A 27136-nucleotide genomic window follows, 5' to 3' on the forward strand; every position below is an offset into this window, starting at 1 on the left:
AAAATAAAATAGAGAAGGGAAGTGGGAAAAGAGGTTGTTTTTCAAAAAATCAACAAGGTACAAGAGGGTGAGCAAAGTGCACACAGAGTCGTGCTGTTGTCAGCCTCACAGTTGTTCCTTTTGGCACCTCATGGTCTATCATCCCTTTCATATATTCTCCAAAAGATGTAAACACAAATGGAAAGCAGAGTTACTTTTCAAGCTTTACTTGCCTTAAGTGAGTCTTACAAGACGATGTTGGGATGAAAGAATAATCAGGCTAGGACTGGCAAAATAGGTTTATGATTTATTAGCCACTGATTGTGCCTCCTCAGCTTCAACTACTAACATGTTACTAGTCCAAGAATTTGGCTTTTATTCTGTGGTGTCTTTCAGGACACTCCTGAAGGGCTCTGTGAAGAAAAGTGATGCTTTCCATTTCAGAGTGTTAAAGTATAAATGATAGACACAGCTACAAGACAGAGCCTTCCTTTGTCATTTGTTAGCAGAATGTTCTCATGGAAGCTCTCTGGGAATTTTAGCCCACACAAATGGGATATTGCAATGCTCTGGTCTTCCCTAGGCCCCAAGGAAACTAGCAAGCTCAGGAGGCAGAAACTGTAGCCACACACCTGAGCTGCAAACCCAAACCTGTCTCCATTTCAGTTCAGTCCTAGCCAGTAAAGTTTGCCCCATTTTAGGTGTTAAAACAACTTCAAGGGCTTCACCTGAAGTTGATTGCATTTTAAAGGTTCTTGCTGCCTTGTTGTATAAAAAACCCTGTCAGCTTTTCACCTCTCAGTTAATTGAACTAGGGTAGGCTATGCAGAAAGTGCATAACCACCTCAGGGCACAGTGTAAGGCTGGAAAATAAGGTTTTATTGGTCAGTGCTAATTGATCAGCCTTGCTGAGTCCAGTGTTTCCACGGCTGCTTCAATATTACTGTAGTGCAGCAACCTTGTGATAGCAATGTTACTGCTTCCAGCACTACCTCACTCTGACACAGGACTTATTTTACCAAAATAAAGCTGTCTGCCAAGACAAGGTGCTGTCACATTGTCCCTTTGAGAAGCTAGACTTCTGGATTTATATTTTTTAACTATCAGAAGAACATAGTGCATCAATAGACAAGAATTATTGGATGCAGGGGCTCTGAATGGAAACAGTGCTGCTTTACAGATGTGGTTAAATAATTATTTCACAGATTAACTCCTTATTAATCTTTGCTATGCAGTTCTCCACAAATGAGTTACACCTGCCTCTGAAGTAGTGTATTTTAGAAGTGTTGCTTTATTACAGGGGCCTGATTAGGGCTTCCTGAAACTAATGGAAAACTTTCCACTGACATCTTCTTTCTGCTGGGTCAGTGTCAAGTGGTTTAGCAATAAACCTGCCCATTTATACAGCCTACTGTCTAACTGTGGAAGATTGCCTTAGAGACGAGTAATAATCAGCCAACCTCAATATTTCACTATACCCAGTGAGTAAAACTTATATTTAATGCCTTTACAAAAAGCCCTTAGTGCCATTTAGCTCTTACATTGCCAGGAAAGAAGCACTTTTGTCAATAAAATACATAAGAGAAAAAGATCATGTAAGCCTGTAGTCAAAAATACAAAATACACCCCTGGAGAAGAGTTGCAAAGAGGACAGTTTTTCAGGTAAGTACCAGTTCAAAACACAAGGAGCTACAGAAAAATCAATGCAAAGGCTGAACACTTCTCTTGACACTTTTCCTTTTCTGAATGCCTGTCATAAATTAGGGTTTTTTTTAGCTTCTTGGAGTGCTTTGTTTCACAAAAGATTTAGAAGTATCTGTTTCCAACATTCCAGTCACTCCCCAGAGATAATGTACATGCTCAACTCAAAAAGTTATATAGAAAGCAAATTAAAAAATGCAAGATCATATCAAATCAAGGAGAGTCAGTCTCAAATATTAATGGTTTGTGTCATAAAGGTACAAAATAATAGAAACACTCCCTACAGGCAGTAGAAAAAGCAGCAGCTTGGCAAGCCATCAAGAGAACTGCAGCTCTGGTTTATAGTTCTGCTTGAGCTGGCTCAGCAGAAGGATGGGACTCCTGTTCCATGGAGTACATAAATCCCATGGTTTCTAACCGAATGCAGCCCTTGCTTACATGTCCTGTGTCACAAGGGTTTCAGGGAGGTGAACAAGTCTTTTTGGGTAGGGATTCCAATTTTATAGATCATTAATCTAGATTAGACCAAAAGCTCAATGTTTAGAGCAATTCATTAGTTGGCAGCCTCAGAAATGCTGTGTTATCACTTTTACTTGTATCAAGTTCTGTTCCTCTGCTAACAAGTCCTAGGTCACAGAACTAGAGATGTCAAAGCTCTTGATGTAGGAACCTTCCTTCTCACATCATGAATTAATGAAGAAATCAAACTGCTCCTGGGAAATTGATGCTTCTGCACAACCACTTTTATTTGACAGTTGATGAGGACAAATTTGCCCACAGAAGGCACATCTACCAGTTCTCCCCCAGTTCTACAGGAGCAGAGAGTGACAAAATTCCAATAAAAATTTGTCAGCTTCCCTGAAAAATGGCATGATGGAAATAGAGTTTATCTCCAGAAGGCATTATTTTGTCCAATTACTAGTAGAACACAGACAGAAATTTAGTTACCCCTTTATAGTGGTCAAATGATGTGTTCACTTAAATCTAAACCAAAACTGTCCAGACAGGCTGCAGTGTCTCAAAGGCTTCAAAAGAGGTAGAAGCCACCTATTACTTTGCAACTTGTTCCAATTTGTAATTATGCTCATGTTTTAAAATAAAAGTGTATGTACCCCAGTTTAAATTTATTTATACTTCTTCTTCAGCTCTTGGGCTTTTGAATTTCACTTGAAGTGAGTGAAATTCATCCAAAAACTAGGCAAAATTTTAAGGTTTTGGTATCCATTCTTGGGAGCTCATATTCATGGGACACTGCTGGGAAAGGAAAGTGGTCTTGTTTACTTTCTCATAGTCCCCAGCACTTTGTAAACCTCATCAGGGACTGCAAGCAACACATTTGCTTACTAAAGCCCCTGAAGTACTTTTGTCACGCTCCAGCTCTTCCAGGGCAGGTGTTAGTGCAAGTCTGCTAGTCAATGCCACACCATCACTGACTTCAAACTAAATTCACTTCCCACCTAGTCAACAGCACCAGATGAGCACTCATCACTGAAAAGGATTCTGGCTGGCACAGCCAGCTCCAGGCCTGTCCATCTCATTAATGCAAATTAGGCACCTCATTTTACCCAGGGCTGAGCTGCCACTGCTCCTCTCTTCTCCCAATTTTACTTTATCATGGCTGAAGTTTTTTGTCTTGCCTCCTCTGCTTTTACAAGAATCTCTCGTTATAAATGGTTGTGGTTTTTCTCTCTTCTTTCAGGCGTCTTCATTACAGGGTACTTTAAAAACCAACAACAATAACACAGCCATAGTGCACTGTGCCAGTCAATAGTGAAATTATGAGAACTGTAATCTACTCTCCCCACCCTAATGAGCTGATGAGTAAATAACTGTCAGGCCACTCCACTGAGCTATTGATTAGGGCTTCCCACGGAGCTGATATGCTGCATAGGTACCTGCTGCTAAACAGAAAGAATCAATATAGGAAACTTCTGAAAACAATAATGAGAGGTTTCAGGTATTTTAGATGCTCTCACATGTGCTGGGGCAGCACATCTTCATTGCTAGATTAATCTTCGTTGTTAGGTCACATCTCCCACCTTGAAAAGGTTAAACATGTTCAAGTAAACATGTAGCACCCTGGGATAGAAAAGCTGCTTAGGGAGAAATGTAGTTCGTAGTAGATATTAAAGCAGCTGGCTGAGATAACTTCACCTGCAGTAAGTGCTCCAGAGAAAGTCTCCTCAAAGATTTAAGCCTTACCTTCTCACCCTACACAACACAGCCACCACATCACATATGCTGCCTTCCTATGCTGCCAAAAGCCAAAGCTGGAAATTGTTTTACTTCCAAAAATCTTTGGAGTGGCTCCTCCCCTGAGTGTCATGCTGTGTCACTCTATTTTCCACACTATCATCCTTCATTTATTACCAAACTTTCAAGGCAAGAGTCTCATGCTGCATGTTGAATTTTTTTTTTTTTTTTTTTTAAAAACTTTCTTTTCAAGTCCCTGTTGAAAAGTTATCTCCCCTTCTAGGCCTCAAAGTATTAAATTTTCTGTCCTCTGATCCTATTACTTGTAGAGTCCAATTTTCTCAAGACTTATCATAGCTGTTGCTTTTGTCCTCACCTCTTCTTGTTGAAGATGGGTAGAGACACAGATGTCAGCCTTGAATGTCGATTTTGAAGTTTCCTTTTCATCTTGTTCTAAAATTACTATTCATTTGAACTCTTTTTAAAGTCCATTTACAAATCAAAATCAAAATTAAACATTATATTAAAAAAAATTTCAATTGACATAGATAATCTTTTAAAAGTTTCTAGGGTATGAACAATTGCAAGGATCTTATTTGATTCAGTCATTTAAAAAAAAAAATTCAAATTCAGGGAAGGTCTTATGAAACCGTTGCATTGTTTCTCATTAAATCCTGTTGTACTCTAAAAATAAAGATAATTTAATATTGTGTGATTATCATCTGATGAAAAATTCACAAGCAGCTAAACCTGAAACTTTAAGTGGATAGTTCCAATCTCCAGATAAATAGCTAATGACTTAAGTCCCAGTTAGATACCATGGATAAATCAACAACATATAGAAGCATGTTGTTCTCCCTCCTACAGAGCCCAGGTTCTGTAAACACAAACCCTAAGGTTTGTCTTACACTTATGTATTGATTCTTGCTGAGAGAAATTAAATAAAGACACTATCATGTTTCTATGGACTAGTTTTAGTAATATATTTAAATATTAATCTGACCACAATAAAAATGATGTTTCCTATGACAAAACAGGGTCTGTAGTGTTTTTGAAAAATTCAATCCAAATTATTATACCTTTAAATGGAAAAACTCAAGAAAACATTTGAGTCTTGTTAAACAAACGATATGGTGGTTTTGAAACACAGAAAACTTTTCCTGGCATAGAGCCCTGACACACAACACGTTCAAAAAGGGGTTACAAAAACTTTCAAAATCAGCACAAGTTTCCATCTTGACATCTTGATCTGTGACAGAAAAAGGTTTCAGAACCTCAGTTTTCTACAGGACTGAAGTTGAATTTGGTGACTTTTTGGTAAGAATTCAAGATATACTTAGCTTCATTACTAGTGTCCTGTTTTTTTATTTGTTGTACACCGTGGATATTTGGTTTCATCACATACACAAGCAGGATGTCATTGCAACAGTTATTGTAAATAATGTCAACCTTTTCTTGCTCAAGCTCAATAATTGAAGATAAAAAGGGGAAGTGGATTAGACAAGACATTCTATCCCTTCCTTTGCACTGCCTCAAATAATTTCATTACATGGAAGATATTTCCAGCAGATAGGTACTTGTCTCCATTAAAATGCAGCAGAGGAAATTTTAAGAATGATCAAGGAGACACACTGAGGTCTTCACGTTAAACAAACAAGAGAACTTGATGTACAATCCAGAAAACAGGGAATAAAAAGAAAGCTTAGACAAGATAAAAGAGATAACAACACACTGAGGATAAGTTATCAAACAGAAGACCTTGAAGCAAAGCATATTTTGTTCATTTCAATAAAGAACATAAGGTTCTACACCAGAAGATGGAAGAAGATTATTATTTTCTCCTCTGACATATTTATGTTTGTAGCTTTTTAAAATTTATTTTTATGTAGCTGTACTATCATCGATTCCTTCCTTCAAGTCTCCACGCTCAACCTATAGATCTCAAGCCCCAAAAGCTAGTGTGCAGTTGAAGATACTCAGTTAGATGATACTGTTAGCTATGAAATGAAAAAAAAAAAAAATAGAAGAAAAAAAGACAGATGGAAATAAGAAACTTGGAAAGTGCACCATATCTTTAAAATGAACAATGGACAATACAGCAGAAGGCACCGAAAGCTATTTTGTAGAGCCAGTGTCTAGACCATTAAGCTTCATATAAATAACTGGGTTGCAAAAAGAAAGAAAAGTATTTATTCTTAAGAAACTATTGCACTTTAGTCTCCCAGTCAGTCATGAGCCATGGGTCAGAAGGCAGAAAATACTGTTTTCTCTGTGACCACAGAGATCAGGAGGGACCATGACAAATGGCAACCTCTCCTTTGATATATCAAGAAGTAAAACCAAAAAAAACCAAACCCAAGAAGTAGCTAGCAACCAGCTAGGACCTTGCTCAGCAATAGAATAATCTCACCAGGTTTTTCTTCCCATTTCTTCGTGAGGGTCACCTTCTGCACAAAGTAAATCTCAGAGAGTGCCTATGAAAATGATAATCAATAACACTAGAAGGAAAGATGAAAGAATTGATATAATTCTCTTCCCACCACCTTGGGACTCAGTGCTAATAGATGTGGAAGAGCTATGATAAGTCTACTATCACAAAAAGGATAATCCCCCATCAAAGAGAATGCCAGTGGAGATCAGAATATTAATCAAGGAAAAGCTTTTCTCGTGCTGCTGGATGTGCTTTGTATGACACAGTTGATGTCTAGGGTACAAAGCTTTTACTGCCATAAATCTGAAGGCATTGTATGTTTTCCTGCAGTTGGGATCCAAGACAGGTTGGCTTTTGCCTGAAAGCCCAAGCATAGTATTTTCATAACTCCATTTCCAAAAATTGGATATGCAGTGGAGAACAAAAGAGATTCCTCTGTATCCGAGACTTCAGCTGGCAGACATCAATCCTACAGCTAGTGGTGGTAGCCAACATTCATCAGAGCTACAAGGTGGCAGATAAAAAAAAAAAAGAAATTTCAACCCACATGCAGGCACTTTGTCTGACAGCATATAATTAGGCTGGGAAATTCACTGGTCACTGGATGCTCATTAAGGCTGAAACCATCAATCAAATTTGAAGAGGGAGTGGACGTCAGACAGTTATGTAATAAGTGCAGATGACCCTAACACTTCAGACAGCCACTAAATCTCCACCTCCTGGTCTTAAGCCAATTTTTTTTTTTTTGTGACTAGACGTTAGGACAAAAGCTTTAAAGCAAGGAAGAGGCAGCACAGGTTATTCCTCTGTCTAGCACATGGAGGAATTTTCTTCTGGAGCATTTTGTTACAGGTACCTGTAACTACATGGAGGCACGAGATGGCAATTGCTGTGTCCACAACAATTCCCACAGACCCTGGTTAACACCCTATGGTACTGTTCCTGGTACAGACCAGTGGCTCTTCAAACAGGCAAAGGAACAGTCCATGTTCTGCCTTGCTCAGCACAGTTGGCAGGCGTTGAAGTAGAGCTGCTGCCTTACCAAATGCAGTACAAGAGCCCCCAATGTCTTTTGCAGCCTTCCACAACCTGGTTCAGGGAAGGCAAGTTCTGAGGGCTTGTGCTAAAGTGAACCTATGAACCATGATAATGAGGTAATCTCTTCACTGCTTTCCCCTAGGCACTCCTGTTGACTCCTTTCCAACTGGAAAAATCATGGGAGAGGAAAGGTTGCTGGGCTTCTTTCTTGTAGGACTGGGCACAATCCAAACCCAAGCATCTGCTAGAGAGCTCACTATTGCTCTTTTCATAACAGATTTGGCTGGGAAATCTGGTAACAGCTGCATGAGCTATGCTTGTGATCCATACAATTACTCTGCAACTGGCAAACCTGTCATTGTTCATCACTAGATGACAGCAATGCTCTTCTTGTGCATGCCCTGAACTGTTACTAAGGGCATGACTTCCAGCAGCCTCATGTGGTTCTGTGTCCTGTTTCCCTCCCATAATCACAGTTCCATCAGAAAATGATGTTAAAGAGGGTGTACTTGGAGAGAACTCTGTACCGATGAGGAGCCACAGTCGCAAAGGGAGAGAAGACACCAGTTCAGGAAAATACAAGTTAAACAGTGGTAAGGCTCTGGATTTACCCCAAAGGCTGAAATATCAGCTCCCTTGCTCTCATTGTCACAGGGAGCACACTCAGGGCATCTTAAGGCAACTGCACTACTGTCACACATATGATGTTCCTACATCCATGGCACAAGTGCTGATGACGTTACACTATGAGGCAATTACTGTAGCATTCCTGAGCTATTCTTCTAGCAACACCACGAGGGTTGGAACAGCAACAGCAAAACTGAAGTTGGAGAAATCAGGGATATTGTAATGTCATGTCTCATAGCAAGTAACCTGACTAGTTTTTATTTCTTGAAGAGGTTACCATTTAGAACTAAAGGGTGGATGCAAGTGAGCTCATAGGTGGAGATGGGGACTGGAGGAGGAAGGGAAATGAATACAAAAGCCCAACCAAAGCAAACAGACTGGATGCATGATGAATTCAGAGACAAACACTACTTCAACTAGAAACGACTATCATTTGATCCTCAAATTTCCATAGGAAGAGTCTATAAATTTAGCTGTGTGTGTACGTATCTATACCCAGACTCCCATGAATCCTTGGGTGAGAACAAGGAACATGAATATCTGCAGCTTCAGTGATTCCTTGGCCTGGTAGCAAGAGAAGAATAATTTCTTCTTACTTATATCTATGATAAGCCATTTATTTACACACTTTTTTTTTAACTGCCTTTTTTTTTTTTGCTTCTCATGATATTTTGCCTTTGCTGTATAGATCTTCATTTATGATAACTGTTTAAATTCTGAAGTTAGCTTTAGGGTAAAGCAGTCTTACAGAACATAACTGAAGCCCTTGACCACTCGAGGTCTGTAGAGATTCTATAAGAAAATTAGTTCTAAGCAAGAAAACCAAGTTCTCTCTACGTACAAGGAATAAGCATATCCCATGTAAGACAAAACAACCCAAATCCTAACCACTAAAAAACCCAAAACAAAACAGAAAAAGCCCCAGTTATAAAACCACTGAGAAAGGTTCAGCTGAGAAAAATTAAAGACTTGTGTTTGTATTGCTTCTTAAATATCAGGTTTTCTTGTAAGCCACTTGCAGGTATAAGGGAACCAGGTCTTGTTTCTCCCTCACTTTAGTATAATAATCTGTGGTTATGTCCTTCTGGAATGAGATCATCAACTAACAAGCTGGTAATTTTGTTCTAGTAGAAAACACCAACGAGAGGTGCTCATCCTACATAAAATATCTTTATTGATTGCTCATCTTTATAAGAATCTAATCTTCTAAAATGAGTTTATAAAGGAGGCTGCCAGTTCAGACATTCACCTTTGTGACAACTGCTCTTAGAAAAGACTTTTTTTTTCCAGAAATGAGGAGAATAGAGAAAGTAATAGACATACAATTTTAGCATAGTAGCTGTACTATGGACACTTAGGCTAGCAATATTAATTTTAGTTTTAATTTTTTTTCTTCTCATTAAATCATCAGTCCTCACGTCCATAGAAATTTCTCAGTCCCACAGTTCCTTGGTAGGTATACAGAAGACCACTGACACTCCACTAGACAAGATCTGTATGCACAGCTGTACAAAGATACAATGGAGAAAACACATTGGGCTGATCAAAGAGCTAAATTTCCCATTAATTTTTTTGGCATTTATTTGCCTAGCTAAATGAAAGACAGAAGGACTATTCTCTACAGCAGAAGTAGAATGGGTTACCAAATGTTTAATCCTAGATTTATTTTTTTTGGCATTGTTTTTGGCAAGACAATGAGAATTATTTTCAACCTTGTTCTACAGAAAACTAACATCATCTGAGGGCTCTTGCCCCAGCCCTCTTCAAAACTAACATAATCAGTTCTTCACTAAATGACCCCAGATGGCTCTAAAGCTCCGTTCTTAACCTGAGTGCCTAGCTTCTGGTTTTATATCTGCTCATGATTATTATTCACCATTGCAGCACAGCATGTGATCCAGAAGACCTATACCAAATTTTAGAGATCCTTTCTGTTTCTTGTACACTTCTGTTCTCCCTTCCACTGCAAACTTCCTTGCCCTGTGTTCGTTCCCCCTCCCCATCAGTATCTAAACTTGCCCCTTACCCCAGCTGCTGGCCTGCAGGAAATTTCTTTTCCAGCAAGTGTGGCACTCGTTCCCACAGCCCATTCAGTATCTGATAGCTTGGAAAATGAAGTTTCTTAAGAAAACATGAGACATGTCATTGTGCTTAAAGGACACTAATGATTGGTATGGGACTGAGTACTCCCTGTAATGAAAGGGACTTCAGAACAGGCTTCAACTTTTGCAGCTCTTTAGGGAAGTGCTGTTGTTTTCCCTCTTTACATACATTTTGAAAAGATGACAGGTGAACTCTAACTGTGACTCCCTCTGTAGGCAATAAAGCATCTGATGGAATTTTTGTACATCTGTGAGTGAAGTGATATGGATTAATCAACAAACAACATCATCTATAGGGAAGGTATTAAAGACTACTTTGCAAGAACATCCTCTTGTCATTATTTTGATATTCACATCTCAGCCTTTATTCGTTCCTTATCTTTTGGGGTGGTGGAAGTAGGTTAGGAAAACAGGTCTCAGTGAAGAATTTTCCTTTGGAAAATAGTTGTCCTAACCTTGCACATTGTGCATAAGGGTTGACAGAGCCAGGTTAATTTTCTCAATTGGTTTTCATTCATGTGAAAGCTGGCAATTTCTTGACATTTTCCACCTCCACACCTCCTAATGGGAAATGTGGAAAACTGTTTTTTATCAGAGAAAAGGTTTGCTTTAACACAAAAGTCTCCAGTTACAATTTTGTAGTTATTAGAAAGCCCATTTTAACATGCAATGAAAATCTGTAAAGATGTGATTTCACATTTGTTTTGACAATATGAAAATGCAAAACTGAGATACGTTGAAATAAATAAAACAGTGCTTCCCAGACTTTGTCAGGGTGGGAAGGAAGTTCACCCAACACCAGATTTTGATTTGTAAGTTTAAAGAGATATGATTTTTACCCAATAGATTACACTTAAATGAAATCTTATTAAAGATCTGAACTATAGATGAAATAGTTTGTCTCAACACAAACATAGTTTGATTAAACTATAGGGTGTACTGGGAGATATCAGTGATGACGTCTTCAGTAGTCTCAAATGGTTCTCTTTAAAATTTTGGTTTTAACATCATCTTTCACTGAGTTTTGATAGAGCCCCGCAAGTGTGGGAGGACTTGATTGAAGGAACAGCAGCCTGCTCTTTGGTGTCACATAAGCTGTCCTCTGTCAAATAGGACTGATTTCAGCCAACTTTCTCTAAAATTCAGTTCTGTCAAAAAACCTGCTCAGCTGAAACTTTCATAATCATAATATAATAGGAATTCCTTACATTCCACTCTAAATTTGTTCAGAACCAATTCACACATTTAGTCTCGTGTCAACACTGTCGCTAGCTCAAACAGGTGTTTCTCTTACATTTGTAGTTCCTTCTTCTAGATGGATCTTCTACAACTTCAAACTACTCTCCAGCCTGCTTATTTATCAACTTATCCTCTGAAATTTCCCAATTCTGAACACGTTCAAATGCCAGATCGAATCTTGCTAAATAAACCTACTCATAAATCTTTGCAGGTAAACATCTGTCATGCACCTAAGTAAACTGAAGGGAAAAGGAGATTCAAGGCCAGTCAGTTACTTGCTTTACTCAATTGCTCTTTGCTGGTTTATCTTTCTGGCTGTTTTCAGCTTGGCAGAGACAGAAAGCACATTTGTAGCAGCCAGCTCTGACTGCATTTGGAAAGGTTTGTTAACACGACCTTTTTATGCCTGCATGAGGACACGGAACAAAGCCAAAAGGGAGATGTTTTTGAGACAGAGACAAGTACTTCATCAAATACCACTAGTGGCAGGACATGTTCAATAACAAGGATATGCCAGTGAGAAGAATGCTTAAGTCCAAATCTAGCAGTGATTAGAGCCACTAAACAAACTGGTAAAGACATTTAATCCTGTTATAGACCAGCAGACAACTAACAAAGAGAGCTCAGAGAGGAGTTTAATTTCTACAGTCATTGTAGTGCAGCAAGGGCTGCAGGTACCAGAGCAGCTGCTACTAGCAGTGCTGGAGAGAAACCACTGGACAGGGTGAACAGATTCCTTTTTTACATATCTTCTTCCTCAGCTAATTTTCCCATGTCTTTTTCTGTTTAAATCAATGGGTTGATTAGGAATGACTTTCTTGTGGCAGAACTGCAGGAGTTTATTAATACCACATAAAAGAAAAGAAATAAAAGGGACACTAGGGAATCTCACAGGCCACCAGAAACATGCTGCTCTGTCTTAGGGGCTTGCTTCCATTATGCTGATAAATTATGTCTCTATTGCTTGTCAGCTACAGGATAAAACAAGGCATCTTTATCAGCAACAATATACTCTAATTGGAATTTTAAAAGAAATTACTTGCTTAAGAGCTCACTCAACCCTATTAGGAATATGCATTACTTTGTGTTATAGAATGGAAGGGAATGTTTTAGTAGTAACAACCTGTTTTGACTAAATTTATCTCTGTATCCTGACAGTGTAATGTTGATTTAACACTATGCCTGTCAGTTATCTTAGAATGGTAATTCTGTCTTCCAGCTGGGGAATAAAGCTTTAATAAAAATATTTATGGAACATATGATTTTTCCTAATGATGCCCAAGATAGGCAGACTCAACTTACACTAGCTAAGCAAAATGCCAAGCAAGACAATTACAATCAATTCGTTTCAATCTATCAGCAGTTAGACTTGAAAAATTAACAAGTGACAAACTGGGAACACTTACAGCAGAGTCACTGAAATTAAACCAGCATGAGTGAAAAGATCTGTTATTCAGAAATCTGAAAGGACTATGCATCCTTAATATGTTATACAGCTTGGGTCATGTGATTTTGCCTCAAATGCCCAAAAAAGTCACTGCTTGACGATTCCAAGAAGGTGACATTTAGAAGTGTGGTCAGGGGAAATAAAGCAAAACCAACAAGACCCAGCAGAGAGACCATTCATCTTTCACAAATGAGCAGGTGGAGAAACCAGTGCAGCATTACAAAAACAAAGGAAGAACCAGTTGGGCAAACAAAGAACATATGGTCTGGGGACACCATTGCACCATCTGCCTCCATTTGCTATGGCACTGGCAGAGTTGGGAATAAATCTGTCTTTTGAGCACTAGCTGGACAGCTTCTCATCCCACAGGGCATACTGCTCTCAGAAACAAGAGATTCTGTGAAGAACTACCCTTGTTTACTTAAAGGCTTATGTTCCAGCTTTTCACTATTCTCCTCTAAAGCCAAGTGTCAACTGAAAAAACCAGTTTCATCAGCACTAACAAACCTCCCTTTAAGTTGTAAACATGTATTTATCCACGATACAGCAAAGAGAGGGAATGAAAGGACAAAGTGAATGCTCTTCCCTCGAGTTGAGGCTATTTTAGAAGTAGAGTATCTCCAGCTTTCTTCATAGGAAAAGCTAAAGATGACAGCCAACCCTAATTCCACAGAACTATTCTGTGAAGTGTAAATACTCACCAACAGCTTCTGGAAAAGAACAGTGTTTTCTTGACAGCTAATCAACCAAAGACTACTGTTTGTCTCTAGGAATCACCAATCCATTGTTGCAATGTCAGCTTTTGAGAAATACACCACAGAACGTCAATGCAGTTGTGCAGGCATGAAGCTACACAGTGTGCCAGCTGTCATCTGCAGTTATTCCTTTCCTACCCACCTCAGAGTCTTCTTGTTTTAACCTGTTGTAATTAATTCTAAAATTCCCCCTGCAATCTTGGCATCTTGTAAAAGTCCCTGGCAAAAAGGGGATTCTCAAGTAGGTCTGGGAGCTGGTGCAACCAGTACATAGTTGCACAGAGGCAGTTTATGGCTTAGAGGTGGGCTTGGTAGAGTAGGGTTAATGGTTTGGTGGGAAAAGACCTTTAAGATCAAGTCAAAGTAATCTTATAATTCTGTAAAAGGGAAAGGAGTACAAGACACACATGCACAAGTGTAGCCCAGAAACCTGTTTAAATGCGTTTGTATTATTTCTATAGCTATAAATGAAAAATTATATTCAAAATGACTCTTGATTTTTTTCCCCCAGATTGTCTCCAGCAAGCAAATTCAGCATAATCTCACCCAGGGATGTTAAAAGATAAGTAGGAGTGGTTCCATTGGTACTGTTTTGTAAAGACCCTCTGAAGACCAAGGTCTGATGCAATAGGAGCACTCATGGAGTAGAGCAGAGACCAAGCAGCTGCTATAGTACTGAGCTGAGCTCATCTCAAATTCCTATAAAAAAACCCAATGGGATTTCAAATATTACTTTATTTTCAATCATTTTGAAATCATTCAGTAGATTTGTACTAAAGTCCGGGAAGATTCAACCCATCTGTCTTCTGACAGAGTTGCTGACTTGGAGAATCGCAGGTTTTGTCTTTTCGGGAGAAAATTTTGTTTGAATGTAAGTCCAGGGACTTATTCCTAAGAAAATTGATCAGTTTGATGTTCAGCTAAATATCTGTCATTAAAAGCATGTACTGCTTCTATATTTGAGGTCATTATTATTTCTAGCGACTTTGAAGAGTCTCCATAGCAAAGTAGTTTGGGCCTCAGTTCTGCCAGGTGATGTAATTCACGTGCACCTTAAATTGCAGCCTGAACCACACAGACTTTGAGGAGGCAGAGCACTTGTTTGGAAGTGTTTTAAGTACCCCTAGAGTTATTGTGTGTATGATCTAGAAAGCTTGCTGCATGAACATCCTCTGATGTCAATGGGAGAACCACGATATACTAAAGTCTCCTGAATCCCAGAACACAGAAAACTGCAGCATTTCATTCCCTTCCTTTCACAGCAGAATTATTTATTCTGTTTAGGAACAGATTATTACTTGAACAGTTTCTTCACATTCAATCTTCATTATAATCTGATCAATACATGGCCCTTGTCCCCTTGCAATCAACTTTGCCAATAGTTCCAGTTGCATGATCAATGCCTGCGTTTCTTAAGCCTGTAACTCTTGGCTTTGAGTTACACTGTTTAGCACAACAGATCACCTACCAATGCAAGCCTCATGCAAGCCTGTCCCTAGAGGACCTCAGTTTTCCCTGGGAAAGATGACCGAGAAATTATTGAAAATACTTTCTGATCTTCATATCTACAAAAGGAAGTGGATTCTGTGAAAGAATTACCCTATATGATTTTATTTCCAAATTAAATATTTTTGTATATATGAATGGATAAAGGTGTCCAAGAAATCAAGTTTTCATGAACAAAACAAGTGAGGGAAGGAAGTACCTTAATATCATAAATATTAAAAGTCAAGTAAACTTTGAAATGTCTGATTTTTGTACTCTGTCTTGATTTGAACATTAAATGATTTCATCAGATGGCCGTGGCAAGTATAAGAGATTAGAATGTAGGTCTGTAAAGACTCCCAACCAACTGTTATTCTTGTTTATGCTTCTTTACCCCTTGCCCTAACTGCATTAATAACAGAAGAAAAAAAAAAAGTATTGCTGTTGCCTTCCTATACCTGTTCTTCCTCCAGAACAATTTTACTTTCCCCTCCTTCTAAGATACAACTTCATTTTTAATTGTTTTCTGTTCCGTTTCATTCCCATTGTTGTTTTTTTTTAAGAATAGGTAAAAGATTAGCTCTGTGCTGTTTTGACTCTGCGTGATCATCCTTAATCTCAGCCATTTTCAGCATATGCATACTTCTCAGGACCCAGTCAATATACTACGTTATTTCCTTTGCAGAGCCTTATACATTTCTTCATTAATGTGCATTTTAAACAGTACAGTTTGCATTAAACAATGAGGTTGTCATCTAGTGACAAGTCAGCTTTTTGTGTATGTCCAGTTATGTGACAAAACAGTTCCTGTGGCAGGGGAGCAACACATCTGCATCAACAGAGTTACACTTAAGCCCAGTAACTGCACATAACTGCACTAGAGGATGCCTCAGTACTGGCAGAGTAGTACATTAACACAGCTACACTGGTTTTGAGGTCCAAAAATAACAGTCCTGCCCCTCCAAGTATCACAGCACTGTGCCAGGTAGAACAACAGCACGGAAAACACACAGACTTGCAGCTCTACTTTCTAGAGAGATAACAGCTTAAGCATGCAATTAAACAGATAAGCAATTGTTTTAAACTTGAACTACATCAGCAACAGAGATTTTGATATGGTATACTAATTAGAGATGAAAAGCTTTTAAATACAAATTGTTTTCTACTCTTTCATATCTTTCCTGGGTTACCAGAAAGTTGTAGTTATTCTGCTTTGAGTGTCACCTCTCTATTCATTTATATACACACACACCCCACCCACTTATTGTGCTGGAGTGAGTATTCCTGCCTCTGCTGAGTGCCTTTTTTGGACCAGGAAAACCCAACCATAAATGGACCTTGTCTTAGTTAAGGCAGTTGTTCTGCTTTACAGTTGCCACAGACAGCAACATTTAATCACTTCAATGAAAAGGAATAAATTCAGGAAGGACATTGCCCCTCCATCATGCTGTAGCTGATTTGGTCCAGGAAGTAATTTGCTCTGAAAAGGGGTAAACATCCTTGGCATTTGTAAGCAGCTATTGCCATCAGTGCTTACACTGAAGTCACAGGGCAAACTGCTCATTACAACTGCAATCCATATCAAGCTTAATTTCCAACATGATGTAAATTGAACATATCCTGTTCAGCCATAGAACAATACATTTACCTGCCTGGCTTCAAGGTTCATCTTCATTAGAACCTGTACTCCACAGTTAGCTACAATAAATCAGCCCTACAAAAAAAAAAAAAAAAACTTCCAGTAGCAGCAGGTTTCCAGTCTTTGTTTCAACTCATCTCTACCTGTAATTAATGCTTCATCATTTTCCTTGAGGGAGAACATCTGTTTCCACAGATCATGCTAATGCTCAGTTAAATACAACTGTCTTTACTGTTCCCAAAAACATATTTGGAAGATCTTAAACATATTGTATCAGATTTTTCAGGAGGTTTTTACAGCCATTTTGCTAGACTCTTTACTATTCCCTTTGTAGATGCCAAACATTTTTTTTTCATTAACTGACAAGGAATTACCATCCTACTTCCACTGCCTAGAGACAGAGCTGCATATGAGACCATTATCATTATTATGTTATCATTATTCTCAATTACACAAAGCTACAATCACAAATAGAGCACGATATCGCCATTAGCATCACACCCACCATTACTGAGGAAAGCATGAAGATAATTAGCAAAAGGATACTAAGACTTGCAACAGTCCCACAATACTCTGTATAAGAGCTTCAAGCCTTTTGTGTCCTTGAACACAGACACTTGTCTCCAGACACAATGCAGAACGGGCAGTCAACTGACATCAGTTTGCTTACTCACTTCCCTTCCAAATTGCACTGAACTCCAGCAGCTTGTCTTTTACTCTAGGGAGCAGCATCTCACAAGATGCCAGTGGTGCCAGGAGTGTCTCTCTTCATGGTCAATGCCAACAGTTCCAATTTGCAGAGATAATGATACCACTGATGCCACAGATTACTTTCAGAGACCAAAAGTAACCTAGCTGAGCATAAAGGGAGACAGCAAACAGCTCTCCCATAAACTCTAATCTTCTGTTGAAAGGTAATAAAGAATAAAAGACAGCAGCTTCTTCAATCATTTTGGTTTGATGAGCATGAGACTGTGTTCTTTATTTTGTGATGTTTGTGTTTTTAAAGATCTACCCACATGTACATGACAAAACAATACTTCAGGATATAGGTGCTAAGGTCACAGTAAAACATTCACTGCAGAGCAAGCTGTGGCACTTGAAGATGTCAAGTCCCTCCATTCCAAAAGAGTTTGGTGTTTTGGTTTCCATTTTCATCGAGAAGGATAAAGAGGACGAGTGGTTTGTCAGCCTAGCTCAACTGCAGAGACAAAACCCGTGGTCAATGACCATGTGTGATAAGAGACTTGAGTAATTCCTTTTTGTAATTGCTTTTCTTTCCTTACTAGAAAATACTGATGCTTTCCCATCTCTGCCATTTCACCATAAAATGTGCAAGACAAGTGAAACCAGAAGACACACCATGGTCTAACACAGCAGTCCCATGCAACACCAGGAAAAGCTACAGACTATTTTCCTTCTCCTGTGCAGGAACACAGCAGCTGTGGTGCTTCAAGATTATGGAAGCTGGCTGAGCTTTCCTGAACCTGAGGGTGGAGCACAAGTGGCAGATGGGACTCTAGCTGACTCTCTTCAGTAACAGCTGACTGGGCTTCACTGACTCCCTTCACCCTTCTGCTTGCCACACACTGTAAGAATAGGGCTAAACAACAAGGATGGAACAGCTGTATTGAGGCAGCCTCCTGAATCAAGCCTAAGTTTATGCTCCTGTTGTTAACACATCACAAAAATGCTATTTGTTAACACAGCTTATAAGTAATTAGATTGGTTGCTCCACTGTAGGTATTGTAAGGCTGGTTCAAAATCTCATTCCTCTGATTGTTAAAATTACCTTTTTCCCCCCATATCTTACTAACAGAAGCACTGGGAATTAATAAATGCTCAATGCCTACATCACATTGATCTTCACTATGTTACAGATGTGTTGAAATAACAGAAGAAAAACATTTAACAACCAATATCCAATGTTTTTGGGAGATGCTTAACACCCAGTTCCCATCACCTCACTCTACAAGCTGCTGGTACTTTCAAGTAAGGGCACAACACTGGCATCTTCAGAAAATTCCCAGCTTAGACAGATCACAGGAATATAACATATTTGAGATATGTTTCATTCCCATATAGGATGCAAAAAAGCATCCACTCATAGAATGGTTGCTTAGGGCATTCTGGGTTTAGCCAGCACAGATCCATTGTCAAGACAGAAATTATATTTTAACTGCAAACAAATGATGAGGATAATTCTACTGATCAGAGATTGCAAAGGTGACAGTCTTAGAATCAAATGCTCATATTGCCAGTAGAGCTATTTTAAAGAAAGAATAGCTCCTAGTAGAGTTTGATAAATAGCACCTCATTAGCAGAAACTCAAGGAGCCAGAGGTTAGCCAGAGTTAGAGTCCAGCCAGATTTGTAACGTTTTCAAATTAAACCCTTCATTTAGAATATCCAGACAAAGTGGAAGCTGACTTTTACAGCTCCTGTACATTTGTTACCCTAATCAGTTATCAGCCATCATTTTCTTTCCAGTATACTGTAAAAAGAAAGATTTCCCCTTCTCCTTTTATATGCATACAATTGCCTGGTGTTTTCAGGTAAAAGCTTTAATTGTTAGTACGTGGCAAGAGTAACAAGGGAGGGATTGGCACATCTGATGTTCCTCAAACAGGAAACAGGCTCTGCAATCCAATTATCTGCCTTTGATGAAAACCTTAATTTCTAACCTTGGATAAAATTCTTTCAAGTAAACCACTTTGTGCTCTGAGCTCCCTCTATGCCTGTTATTTATTTGTCACTGTCAAAAAATCAGAAACTAACATATTTTAACTCTGAAAGTTAAAAATTAAGGGTATTATAAATGCAGCTAACAACTGCGGAAGCATTCACAATCCCATTCCAAGTGCCTATTAGATTAGTCATTGCAGACTTAGCACAGACAAGAGTAATTGAGCAACCATATGACAAGGATTTTTATTAGGGAAGTTTTGTATTCAGACACCCAAGAAAGAGCAGGAGCAAACTAAGAAGATTCTGAGTCATCCCAGCAAGGGAGCAGGAAAGCAGCATGTGATCTCCCATCAGTGGTCCGCCTCCACCAGTCAGCTGACAACAGACTGACAGGTTTCTGTTCTAAAACCTCAGATTGTTTTGTCCAAACCATTTTGCAGAAATTTACAACATGCAACTATAAGAGTATAAAGAAAGAAGTAGAAAATAGCTTAAGATCTAATAAGGAAATTCAACTGACTATTATTTCAGAAATAATTAAAGCAATTTCTGCTTAGTTCCTTTGGAAATTCAGATTTGACTCCTCTTAGTTACACATCAACCTGGAAGGGAGGCTTTTCTGAAGCCTGAAAGGTAGTGAAAATGAGAGACTACACAGATAACAGGTACTATGATCTACAAAGCTTCTCACTATTTTTTTTTCTGAAAGGTTCCACATGACAACGGTCATACACAATTTTCACACATCAGGAACTGCCCCATAACCAGCCATAAGTTTTAAAGCATACTATGGGACACAAATACCATGTACCTTCTTAATATCTTAATTGTGACTTGAGGTTTTGAATTCACATCACAAATTACCTATTACTTTGCTTCAAATGAAGCAGTAAGAACGTCTGTACTTAGCTATAATCACATTAAATAGTCTTTAGCCTTCCATCAAAATAGACTTGTTTTATCCTAGCATCTAGTGATCCTTAGAAAATGAATAGCTTTTTTTTTTTCCCCACCTCATGTATCTATAGATAGATACTCCACAATCAAATACACCAGATTAATATTTGGTGTAGAGTTATGTCCTAAGAACGTGAATTGCAAAAGCAAGTCAATAAAATGCACAACAAAGCAGAAGATTAGGCAAAATAATTACACAAGAAAACAAAATGGTTATAGCCTTTTTGAACTCCTTTATCAGTACAACTTTCCTTATATTAGAACTATAATTCACCCATCTAAGCAGCTGACAAAGTTCTCTCAAACCCAGTAAACAACCTTCATTTTTTTTTTCCATTCTAAGAAGTACATATTATATTATTTTACAAAGACAAGGTCAACAAAGCTCTTAAGAACAACAAGAGCCCAACAAAAAAGAAATTACCTTTCTCTGTAATTCCATCAGGCTTCTCTTCGCTCTTAACAGTCCTAAAATCTCTCCACCACCTCTTTTTGTGTGGCTAAAGGAACCTGTTTACCAAATGCTAATTGAAGTTAATTAACCATCAATTAGGAGATGCTACATTTCCACCTGTTTCAGATGTAAATCGCTGGTACTTGTAGCTTGTCCAATTATCTTGTTGTAACAGAGAAGTTGACCTTCTATTTGAAGTTAACTCTTGCTTTCCAGCCTTTTCAGATACAGGACACAGTGTTTGCTAGGTGCAGCTGTTGACTTGTCTGTTGCAGTTGTAGACTTGTCTGCACACAGTTTCTCTAGTAAATGATTCCTGGTCAGTATTTTAGAAGTGAAATAAACTCATTTTTGAAGCAGCACACAAGTTTTCTAAAATATTCTGTTAAATCATGTGTAGTTTTTCCAATTCTGATTTTCTAATTGCCTAATATAAGCAAGTAATTCTAGTATTTTTAACCATTAAAGAGAAGTTCTTAACAGATTGTATACTTTGATAAGGAATCTTACTTTCCTTCTCAGATATTTAGCAATGTTCTTCTTGTCTATAGTTCACCTGTTTACATTTTATTCAAACTGCTGTGGAGTCTGGCCTGATGCTATGATCTGTATCCTTCCTGGATTCTCTTTCTTCTTGTCTGATTTATTTATTTTTTTTTTTTAATTAAAACAATGAAAACAAAGTAGCGAGTTTATTTCTATGAAGCCACCCAACATTTTAATATTCAACCTTCACAAATGAAAAGACATCCAATTCTGGAATAAATAAAAATAGGATCAATTATTATGAAGATAAAATAAGTGCAGGTAAATAATGCTGATATCATGGGTACCTGATTTGCAATAATTTACTCATTGAAGAATTCTAAGTTGGTCAATTTGCATTAAAATGGTTAAGTATTTTAATTCAATTATGGAATTACTATTGGGTGATTGAAGACCGAGAATAAATAACAAATAAATCTGACTTCATTTTGTTTATTTACTAGCTACATGACTTAGCAAGATTGTCAGTTTAATTAAATTTATCCTCGTGGGAATTTGTCTGGTACTGCTAGAGGGAAACTTGTACATGAAGTCACGAAAGAATGATTTTGCCTTTCTAGGAATGTTTTGGGATTGGGAAGAGAGACCTTGTACAAGCTCTTTTTTCAAAATTACTGAGAGAAAAATCTTTCATGAAGTCAGGCTGTAAAACTGAGAAGGATTACCCCCACACTGTCACCTAGGACTTTTCTAATTAAATTCATACAAAATTAGGATGAAACATAGAACAAAATAAAAAACGGATCATAAATCTGTGGCTGGCTCAACATGTGACTACAGATGAGGAACCAATGCCCTGTTTGTGTGCAAGGTTTTAGGTCAAAGTAAAAAGCCTTCAGGTAACTACTTCATGCTATCTGTTGGGACCCTGCCTTAGTCAAATATGCATTTAGTGACACATGATTACAGGTCTCTCTGCTGGCACAAAAGGATTTCCTTGTAGTTAGACATTCAGTATCATGAGTAAGCAACTCGTGCTCCATTGGGCTCCTCCCGGGCCCCAGACGTTACTTGACTGTGCTCACTCTAGGAGAAACAGAAGATGGAAGTTACTATATTCTACATTCAGAAGGCTGAATTGTAAAAATCTCTTTAACATGCTCATCCTGTGCTTTTTCCCTTTTAGCACTCTGAGGTGGTTGTTAATGAAAACTTCAATTCTGCAAAGCATCATTAATTAATGAACAACAGCTTGCGTTGAATGTGCACGCATGGTAGGTGGATTTGTAAAAATCCTCCAACAGCACTATGTTATTGCTCAAACCTCAGCTTACAGTTGTTCTTTTTGGCACACTGAAGGCCACCTGGCAACAGTTAGGAAGCTGGAGTGTTTTGACCACTAATTATAACTCTGCCATAACTGCATTATTGGGCTATTGACTTTCCCCTCACCCCATCTCTTTAACTGACCCTGTTGTTACGTTCCTTATAGATTTTAAAAGGTTTGGGGTGCAGCTGCTTTTCTATAAGTGTTCTGTACAGCACAAGCTATCATTGGCCTATACAATAAAACAATAAAAAAGCTGAATTATTAATAACACTAATCATTAGCATGGAGTAGTGTCCCAGTGATAAAACATAAGACAGCGTGTATGTGCATTCAAATCTGGCATTCACAGTATTTTCCATTAAAAGAGACTGGCAATTTAAATGTTTCTAGTCATTTGCTCTTATTGTACCAATCACATCTCTAATTTCTCCCATTTTCTTCCAAGAGAATGATTTAACACACAGTGCAGATCTTCCATGTAAAAAGCACCCACATTTTTAATTATAGGCATTTCATAGGATCTAACAGCTATAAGGTTCCCATAAATGTTCAGAATCTAACAAGCTTCACAGCACTTTGCAAGGAGTGAGCATCATTCAGCAGAAATGTTAGAATGCCCTTTATTCCCTTTCTCTATTTCCCAGCAAGCATCCCAGGAGAATCATGGGTTTTAAATTTGCTCAGGCATGAAGGGATTGTGTGCCCCTTGAGCCTTTGTATTATGATAATGCATACATAAAGGTAAGTTTTATTAATTGGAGCTCTATCCATAGGGGTTACTACAGTGAAGGAGGCAGGGGAAAGGGAACTGAATGGAAAAAGGAATGACCCTGCTGAGCAATGATTCCGAGATCCAAAATTCAATCCTGATATATATCCCCCTTGAGCCTGCCCCTCTTTACCTGAGCACTGATTTAATGTGAACTGTTCCAGGCAGCCCTAATTTTTAACAACTCACTCCAATTTATTGTCTTAAAAAAAAAAAAAATAAAAAAATCAATGCTCCAAACTCAGAGTTGTACTTATCTTAAAAATTGCTCTCAGGCAAGATTAGAATTCATTACTGTAGCCTTTGCATAAAGCACTTTGAGTTCACACTCTGTGCCTTCCTAACAGCTCTCTCTGCCTTCCTAACACCACGAGTGTCGAGGTGATAGATTTCTCAGGGTTTTCCTCATTGCTGTCAAATTACACTATATTTCACTCCTTCTTATTTGAGTCTTTTTATATCTGTGACTCCTATCATTATTGCTTTCTTCTTATATCTGTCTGCATTTTAATAGCTGAGGGATACACGAGGATGTTTTGACGGCGACAATCTTGCTACAAGCACAAGCATGATTAAATGGTTGCAGAGCCTTTCCCCCATTCCTACCTCCCCCAAGGTTTGTGGAGGTGAGCTGCTTCACTTTGGGAAGCAAAAGCCTGCCTGACAAATGCCCTCTTGCTTTCTTATCAGCTAACCAGGCTTTTGAGGGAAGGAAGAAAATAAAATGTGGTGGCAGGCTACTCTCCTGCCTCATTACTCACCTGCTCAGGAAGCTTTGATGACAATTTGTAAGCTCTGATTTGTAAGAGGGAACAACATCATCAAAATACTCCATATTTACAACAGTAAATTAAAAAGGCACCTGCATTGAGCAGATTGACCTAATTATGCTCTCACACATTTCTCATGGTTTCAAGTATGACACTCATTGAGACTCTCAGGACAGAGACTGGTTCAAAGACAATAAATACTGGAAAGAATCCTGTCACCTGCCATGTATCAGGACACGTGAAGAGGTGAGAAGGAACTAATACACAGATTTGGGACATAAAAATAACCCTTCAGACATATGATATGATAGGAAATCAATACAAACATGAAGCATTCAGAAGTGTGTATTTAGACTCCTTCCTCAATCTCTCCCAATACTTTATTTTCCTAATTTAAATTCAGTAAACCCCAAAATATCACAACATTTGGACAGGTTAAAGTTATATACTAGGTGACAGGAAAAATTTATACCTGAAGGAAAAATAAGCAGGCTTTGTAATTTTTAATAGGTAAGTTCAGAGTAAATATGAAATCACAATAATAACAAAATTAGTTCTAAACCAAGACTAATTGTCTCCAGCTTTATTTTGGTATGAGAAGCTTAAATGTGGCATTCAGGCAAATCTGAATTAAAAAATGTTTCCAGTTTCAGCCACCAAATATAGAAAAAATTATTTCAATGGATCTTCTGTTGTATTAGAGGAAAAGAGATATCAAGTACTCTATAAAGATCTCTTTATACCTTCTTTCTCATTAATTAAAGGGAATAGCAAGGAGCAGGACTAATAAAAAATAAATGCTTTACATTTTTTGCAGCTTCTGGGGTTGCTTCTGTCTCTGATACATCATAGTTAAAAATGAAAACACTTGAGGCTTTTCCCTCCCTTTTCTGCTCAAGACTCATTCTCTTTTGAGCTAAAGGGCACAAGGAAAGTGTAGCTAAAAGAAACTTAGGATCTGAAGGCTGAGAGCTGTTGTTTTTAAGATGTGGTTTGACTGTGTGTGGAGAAAAGCACACAGTGACTTCAGAAAATTCGAGCAAATTCAAAGGCAGGATGAAAAGGGCCTCTCTCTCCTCCACCCTGCTGTGAGGCTGGCCCACATGTTCTTGGGATCCCCAAAGCTGTCTCTGAGCAGTGAATAGTTTTTGTGCATCATGCTCCAGGGAACTTTGCACTTTTCAGTTCCCCGTGTTTTGCAAGAGTTGACCAGGCTTGGTCCCTTCCCTCCATTAATTCTTAGGGCACCATGTGTCTTGAAAACAGACTTCATGTTGTACAGCATGTGAGGGCTGGTAAATAAATGTGACAGCACCAAAGCAGAGCTTGAATCAGGGATGTCCCTCTCATTCCACTAGCAGTTCTGGCAAAGAACTATTGTTCTCCATACCAAGCTCACACATATATGCCTCAATAGCATCTGAGCATCCTGGTCATCGTATATTCACCCACTCACAAAGCCAAGTCGTTGTATTTGTCTCCATTTAGCAAACACCCTACCAATCCAGCTGGAATGCAAGTATTCAGAAGTTATCACTGAGCCTTTCTAAACCTGCCACATGTAAGGAAAAGAGTAATTTATTAACAAAATGGCTTACAGAGTTGGCGTCTCCTCAAGTAGCCCAAATCCTTCTGGCCCTCCTGGCTACCTCGTTGCTTCAGTAGAAAGCAATAAACAACATTCTATTTCCTAATCTGGCAGGTAAGGGCAAATTGACTCAGAGAGTTTAATTACTTTTAAAAATAATACCAATGCCATTGGTTGCCATGGCGATACATTCTCATTAGGTGGAACAGAATTGGCAGTATTGGAGAAACAGTCTGTCTTTGTAACTGTTAGTCTTAAAATAAAATACAATTATTAACTAGAAATGCTTCTCGCTGTTGACAACTGCAAATGCAACAGCCAATACAGGAGTCAAGGACTGCTGTTGATGCACTGCTATGGGAATGTGTGTGCTCGTGGTCCTGCGGTTTGCTGCTGGGGCTGGGAGAAGGGGCACAGCCCAAATGCTGCTCTTTGGGTAGCCTAACACAACGATGACCTGTGGCTTTGGAGAACTGGGAATGGTTCTCCAGAAGTGTGCAAAATTTGGTTCTTCAGAGAGATATTTATGCATACGTCCTGGTCTTTGTCTTTCCAAAACAGTAGCTTAGAACAATTTTAACAAACCAACCAGTGATTGCAAATGTTTTACTGGTGGAACTAGTAAATCTAACTAGTAACAGAAGAAGCTCTTTGAGGCCTAACCAGTTATTGCCAAAGGTGAAAGCCAGGTCCAATCTTTTACTCTCAAGAATGTGGAATCCCCGTTTGCTTCTCCACATCTTCCTCTGTTTGTTCTCCATGTTTCCTCTTCATATTTCTCCTCTTTTTTTTCCTCTCAGGAGTAGAGCCTAGGCAAAAAAAACCCTGTCTCCTGGAATAACCATCTTGGGAATGATTGAGAGTGATAGACTGTCTAAATAGAATCACTTCCATACATTTTGTTTAAAAACTATGATAGATCATTTAATCAATACAGTCCTTCAGAGTGGAAAAATCCTACAGTTCTCCTTCCATCATCTCAGCTCTGCCCTTCAACAAACTGTTGACAAGTATACATTACCCATATCTCAATTTATTATTTTTTTTCCTCCTTGTTTCTTTTCTCCCCCTCTCCAAGTGCTACTGAGAGCAGCAGATATTCAGCTGGTGTATCTTTACTGGCTTAACGTATGTCTTGATGTATGCCACTTAATGTCTGTTTGCTTCAGTACCTTTAATTTTGAGGAAACAGATATTTCAGTGGGTAATAGTCTCTACGTTTTGTTTATTGTTTTTAAACTGATGTCAAAGACATTAAAAGCCACAACTTAAGGAACTTCTCAAACTAAGCTGTATTCATGCACAAGTACTATGACAGAAAAAATATTGAAGACTTGGAAGCTACAGACAAATTCTTACTTAATAATCAGGTCCTCTGTCTCACACACATCTTCTACATTAAGTGATTATGCTGAATTTTGGCAAGGGTCTCTATGAGAGGCATTAGGTGCATTAATTT

This window comes from Merops nubicus, unplaced genomic scaffold (genome assembly GCF_000691845.1).
Source record: "Merops nubicus isolate BGI_N331 unplaced genomic scaffold, ASM69184v1 scaffold8438, whole genome shotgun sequence".
Lineage (NCBI taxonomy): Eukaryota > Metazoa > Chordata > Aves > Coraciiformes > Meropidae > Merops > Merops nubicus.